The sequence below is a fragment of the Petaurus breviceps genome, unplaced genomic scaffold (genome assembly GCF_028583685.1).
Source record: "Petaurus breviceps papuanus isolate PSGF00001 unplaced genomic scaffold, PetGlider_PUasm1.0 91041, whole genome shotgun sequence".
NCBI classification, from domain to species: domain Eukaryota; kingdom Metazoa; phylum Chordata; class Mammalia; order Diprotodontia; family Petauridae; genus Petaurus; species Petaurus breviceps.
The window spans coordinates 35,549,746-35,556,712 of NW_027187400.1; the positions used below are offsets into that span (position 1 = coordinate 35,549,746).

The 6,967-nt window shown below is 42.8% G+C and overlaps 1 pseudogene; it reads left to right on the forward strand.

Moving 5' to 3' along the window:
* Positions 1 to 6,724, forward strand: part of LOC138154591 (transketolase pseudogene) — a 7,332-nt pseudogene extending 608 nt beyond the window's left edge.
* The last annotated feature ends 243 nt before the right edge of the window (positions 6,725 to 6,967 follow it).

Sequence of the window (6,967 nt, forward strand, 5' to 3'; positions counted from 1 at the left end):
GAGAGAGAGAGAGAGAGAGAGAGAGAGAGAGAGAGAGAGAGAGAGAGCATTAGAATTAAGAGGGTAGGAAAATGAAATTTTAGATGGGACCTGAAAGAAGCCAGGGAAGGAAGCATCTGTCACCAAGAACACTGAGGAGGGGACTAGTCCCTTTCCCATTGTGACAGTTGCCTATAGGAAATAGATAAAAACAAGGAGAATCATTATCTGCATAGATGTCTGTTCTGTAGTTGCTGAGCTGTGAGCTTAGCTTGGAGGGAGAACAAGAGGGTAGCTGTGTGTTTCTTAGCTGTGTGTGTTTCTTTTATGTTGTATGCATCACTGTAAAAGATTGTATTACAGATTGTGCTTCAAGAAACAAGTAGTTTCTTGAAGTTTATAGACTCACAGGATACCTCCTGTTGATTTAACTAAAAAATAATAATAAAAGGAATCATAGCAATAGCTGGCTACTTCAAGAGGATAGGGAAAGGTAGGAGAGAAGGAAAGATATTTCCAGAAATACCTTGAGACTGGTCTCAAGGGCATCTATCAATATTTTTTTTTCAAAAATAACACTAAACGTGTAAGGCAATCCTGAGAGGAGGATAATAATGTACCGCTTTACACTCTTAATTTAAAAGTGTTGAGGGGAGCAGCTAGGTGACACAGTGGATAGAGGACTGGTCCTGGAGTCAGGAGGACCTGAATTCAAATCCTGCCTCAAACACTCAACAGCTGTGTGACCCTGGACAAGTCACTTAATCCTGATCACCTCCTTTAAAAAAAAAGTATTGAGGACCCCAAATATTTTCCAATATTTGCAGTATTGGAAGTTATTTGTGAAAATAATTTTGACTTTGCAGACCCCTCAAAAGGTCTTGGACCCTCAACAGGTCTCCAGAGCACACTTTAGGAATGACTATGTTACAACCAAGATTAGGCAGAAAGCAGAAAACTGGAAAAGAATGTTTACAATCAGTGTCTCTGATAAAGACATAAATTCTAAAATATAGAGAGAACTGAATTAAATTTATAAGAATGCAAGTCATTCCCCAGTTGATAAGTGGTTAAAGGATATGAACAGGCAGTTTTCAGATGAAGAAATCAAAGTTATCTACAATCCTATAAAAAAGTGCTCTAAATCACTATTGGTTAGAGAAATGCAAAGCAAAACAGCTCTGAGGTACCACATCACACCCATCAGATTGGCTAACATGATAAATGCTGGAGAGGATGAGGGAAAATTAGAACACTAATGCATTGTTGATGGAGCTGTGAACTGATACAACCATTCTGGAGAGCAATTTGGAAATATGCCCAAATAGCTATAAAAATGTGCACACCTTTTGACCCATCAACACCACTTCTAGAGCTATATCCCAAAGAAATAATAAAAATGGGAAAAGGATCATGTACAAAAATATTTATATAAATTATTTATATATATATTATTTATAGCATCTCTTTTTGTGGTGACCAAGAATTGGAAATTGGGGGCATGCCCATCAATTGGGAAATGGCTGAACAAGTTGTGTTAGATGAATGTAATGGAATTCTATCATGCTATAAGAAATAATGAGCAGGTAGACTTCAGAAAAACCTGGAAAGACTTAGATGAACTGATGCTGAGTGGAGTGAGGAGAACCAGGAGAACATTGTACATGGTAACAGCAACATTGTGCAATGGCTAACTTTATTGATAGACTCATCTCTTAGTAATGCAAAGTTCTAAGACAACTCCAAGACTCATGATAGAAAATGCTGTCCACATCCAGAAAAAAGAACTATGGAGCCTGAATGCAGATCAAAACATATTATTTACTCTCTCTTTCTTTTAGTTTCTTCTTTCTCATGGTTTCTCCCATTGGTTCTAATTCTTCTTTACAATATGACTAATGTGAAAATAAGTTTAATATGAATGAGTATGTAGAGTCTATATCAAATTACATGCCATCTTGGGGTCAAAGGAGGGGAGAGATGGGGAGAAAATTTGGAACTCTATATCTTAGGGAAGTGAATGTTGAAAACTAAAAATAAATTAATTTTTACTTAAAAAAATAATCACTCTGTTATACATAAGTTGCCCATATGTGTTGATGTAGAGAATTTCCCCAAACCAATAAAATCACTGGCTTGCATTATCCCTCTACCTGCATTCCCCCCACAAAAAAAGAAAAGGAAATAGAAGCTTAGGTTAAGCTTTCCAGTTTGAATGTTTTATGAGAGTAGGATACTTTTAGCATCACATGCCCCCCTAACTATAGGCATCTAAAGCACAAGGTTTTAATGCCTAGAAAAAGGAGGTAGGAGATCAAGACCAAAAATATCATCCCAGGCTAGAAAGTAGAGGCATGGCAGAAGGCTCGCTGATCCCCTTTCCTTCCTGACTCTATTAGGTCTTCACTGGCAACCTGCCATGAGGCAGGAAGTGTTGAAGCAGAGATGCCCCTAGTTAGAGGTCTTCTAACCTATGCTCAGGTTGCATACAAGTTCCATTCCCAATTTCCATCATATCATAGTATCCTCTGTGCCAGGATGGGGGCGAGGGGCACTCACCCCTAGACAGCATCAAGATGTGGAGCCAACTGGGCAAAAGCTTTTTGTTAGTCTTTGATGGAGACTCTAGAATGGCTCTAGGGTCATGGATGTGGGGTTGGTCATTGTCTCTGGGGATGACCAGTTGTGTGACTACATAAACACGCTCTGCCTCCTAGCCCTAGCATCTTCCCTCTGAGATTTACCTTCCTTGTGATGCTGTATATGTCGTGTATGTACAATTTTTTAAAAATTGTCTCTCCCATTAAAGCTAAGTTCCTTGAGAGATGGGACCCTATTTTTGCCTCACTTTGTATCCCTACTGCTTAGCATACTATAGGTGCTTAACGTTGCCCATACTTCATTTTTGAAGAGGAGCATTGACATCACAGGTGCTGTCTTCACTTGTGTGTGAATCAGATTTAAGTAAGGCAGAGTTGCACAGTCATCAGCCTCACTCTCTCTTCCAGAGTCATTAAAGTTCAGTGGCAAGACAAAGGTCAAGATGATTGTCAGTGGCCCAGGATGCAGTGGGTGACCTTGGCATCTTCAGTGTCCGACCAAGCTCTAAGCAATGGCTTCATAGCCATTGGAATAAATTGTCCTCATTGATTCATTCTGCCAAGGGGTGTCTTTGCCTGTTTAGGGTAGACAGCCCTAAACTCACAGATGAGTTTGAGGTTTGTCAGTTCTACCCACATTAGGTAAAAAGAATCAATGGATAAATCACTGGTCTTGGAGTCAGGAAGACCTGAATTCATATCTAGCTTTAGACACCTACTAGTTATATGACCCTAGGCAAGGCACTTAAAAAAAAATCTCTTTGGAGGGCGGAGCCAAAATGACAGCATAGAAGCAGGAAAACTCCTCACACTCCCCCCATAACCACCTCAAATACCTATAAAAAATAACTCTAAACAAACTTTAGGGCTACAGAACCCACAAAGGGACAGAGAGGAACAAGCCTCCCACTGAAAACAGCCCATGAGGCCGGCAAGAAGGGTCCAGCACAGTGCTCTGGGAGCAAAGCCCAGCCCCGCATGACTCCATGGTTTTATCTTAGGGGCGGCCCAACCAGCCATGGCTGGAGGGGCTTTGGGAGAATGGGTCACCAGTAGCTGTGGCAGTTTCCTGAATTATTAACCCATAGATGCCACAGACAAAGTGAGAGGTCAGAGTGGACTTTGTGGGAACAGGGGGTCCTGGAGTGTGGTCTGGCCTCTGCTCCCAGAGGGAGAAGTGGCTGAGGCATAGCAGCCACTGTGTGGCTGCTTCAGAGCTCCTGACCTACAGATTGTAGGGGGAACAAGCAACCATTATGAGGGGTAATCACTCTGCTTCAACCTGCTTGGATCTGGATCACTGTCTAGGGTGGAGGTCCTGGGGTGCATGACCAGTGAGCCAGAGCATGTGGGGGCTTCAGAGAGGGCAGCCAACTAATAACTCCAGCAGCTGTGAAAACCCCAGTAATTGGGACAAAGCTCTCCTCTCTGGAAGCAGAGTTCTATTGTGGCAAAAAGCTTAAAAGTCAAGGAATACAGTGGCAGCATGAGCAAGCAAAGGAAGCAAAGCAAGCACAGCAATCCGACTTTAGACTCCTATTTTGGGGACAAGAAGGATCAAAGCATGGAACAGGAGGAAGACAATGAAGTCAGAACTCCTGCACCAAAAGCTTCCAAGAAAAATATGAATTGGTTACAAACCATAGAGGAGCTTAAGAAGGATTTTGAAAACCAAATAAAAGAAGTGTAGGAAAAATTGGGAAGAGAAATGAGAATGATGCAAGAAAATTATGAAATTAGAGTCAACAACCTAAATAAAGAAAATAACACCTTAAAAAATAGACTACCTCAAATGGCAAAAGAGGCTCAAAAAGGCAATGAGGAGAAGAATGCCTTAAAAAGCCAAATTTGCCAGATGGAAAAAGAATCTCAAAAGCTCACTGAAAAGAATCGTTCTTTCAGAACAAGTCTGAAGCAAATGGAAGCTAGTGACTTTATGAGAAACTAAGATACTATTAAACAGCTCCAAACAAGTGAAAAAATAAAAGGCAATATGAAATATCTCATTGGGAAAACCACTGAACTGGAAAATAGATCCAGGAGAGATAATTTAAAAATTATTGGACTATTTGAAAGTTATGATCAAAAAAAGGAATCTAGAAATCATCCTTCAAGAAATTCTCCTCCTCTTTTTCCTCCTTCCTCTTCAGCTCCTCTGCTCTGTTACGTGGTTGCATCCTCTGCCCCAGCTTGGGATCCCCACCAAACTCACTTTGCCATGGAGGATTACCATAAGTCGGCTGCACATCACCTCCATCCAAGCCACCACAGCGACCAGCTTGGGTCACCCCATGCCATGTTGCAGTGCAGCAGAGAACATGGTGGTCTTTTTCTTCCACACCATGAAGTACAAATCCTGGGGACCCCAGAAATGACCACTTTGTGCTCTCCAAGGTTCATGCAGCACCCATCCTCTATGTGGTCTGGGCTGAGGCTGGCTTCCTGCCAGAGGCTGAGCTGTTGAACTTGAGGAAGATTACCTCCATTCTGGATGGCCATCCAGTCCCTAAACAAGCCTTCACATATGTGGCTAATGGTTCCCTAGGTCAAGGGCTTGGAGTGGCGTGTGGAATGATCTACACAGGCAAATACTTCGACAAAGCCAGCTACCATGTCTATTGTTTGCTATGATGGGGTGATGGGGAGGTGTGTGAAGGCTCTGTGTGGGAGGCCATGGACTTTGCAGGATTCTACAAGTTGGACAACCTGGTCGCCATCTTTGACATTAACCAGCTGGTGCAGAGTGAGTTTGCTCCTCTGCAGCACCACGTGGAAGTGTACGAAAAGCTTTGTGAATCCTTTGGGTGGAATGTCATGGTTGTGCATGGACACAGCATGGAAGACCTATGCAAAGTTTTCAACCAGATCAAGGACAAGCCACTGGCTGTCATTGCAAAAACATATAAGGGCAGAGGAATCTCAGGTGTGGAAGATAAGGAAGCTTGGCATGGGAAGCCCCTTCCCAAAAACATGTCAGAATAGGTTATCGAGAAAATATACAGCCAAATCCAAATCAAGAAGAAGATTCTAGCTACCCTCCCTAAAGAGGATGCCCCAGCTATGAACATCACCAAGATCCAGATGCCATCTCACCCCAATTACAAACTTGTTGAGAAGCTAGGCACTCACAAAGCCTATGGCTTAGCCCTGGCCAAACTGGGGAATGCCAGTGACCGTGTGATTTCCCTGGATGGGGACACCAAGAATTCCACCTTTTCAGAATTCTTTAAGAAGGAACATCCCAGTCACTTCATTGAGTGTTTCATTGCAGAACAGAAAAGGTGAGCATCTCTGTGGGATTTGCCACATGGAACAGGACCGTGCCTTTCTGCAGCACTTTGGCTGTCTTCTTCAGCAGGGCCTTTGACCAGATCCATGTGACCGTCATTTCTGAGAGCAACATCAACCTGTTTGGCTCACACTGTTGGGTGTCCATCAGTGAAGATAGTCCTTCTCAGACGGCCCTTGAAGGTCTTGCCATATTCCAGAGTGTTCTCAATGGCACAATCTTTTATCCAAGTGATGCTGTGGCCACTGAGAAAGTGGTTGAGTTAGCTGCCAACACAAAGGGAATCTGTTTCATAAAGCCAGATAGTGCAGTCATTTACAACAACAATGAGAACTTCCAGGTTGGCCAGTCTAAGATGCTCCTGAAGAGCAAGGATGATTAGGTGACTGTGATTAGAGCTGGAGTGACCCTCCATGAAGCCTTGGCAGCTGCAGAGCAGCTGAAGAAAGAAAAGATCAACATCCGGGTGCTTGATCCCCTTACAATTAAGCCCCTGGATAGGAAGCTTGTCCTTGACAGCACCCAAGAAGCTCATGGCCACCTTGTGACTGTGGAAGACCATTACCATGAGGAGAACATAGGAGAGGCTGTGACTGCTGCCATGGTGCCTGGCATCACCATCACTCGCCTGGCTGTCTCCAATGTCCTGAGAAGCAGGAAGCCAGCAGAACTGCTAGAGATGTTTGATATTGACAAGGATGCCATTGTTCAGGCTGTCAAGGCTGCTGTCTTAGGCCTTGTCCAGGCCTTGTCCCAGATGCCTGCCCATGATTCCAAACCAAAACAAGGAGAAAGGAAGAGAGACAGAAACATTCCTGCACCTTTAGATGCATTAAGTAACTTTTATTTCTACTGAGGATTAATTAAAAATAAAAATAATTATTAAAAATGTTTTGAGAGAAAAAAAAAGAAATTCTCAAGGAAAATTGCCCTGATGTTTTAGAGCCACAGGGCAAAAGAGAGGTTGAAAGAATCCACCGATCACCTCCTGAAAAAGATCCCAGAAAGAAAACTTCTAGGAATATTGTAGTCAGGTCCCAAAATTCCCAGATCAAGGAGAAAATATTACAAGCAGCCAAGAAGAAACAATTTGAATACT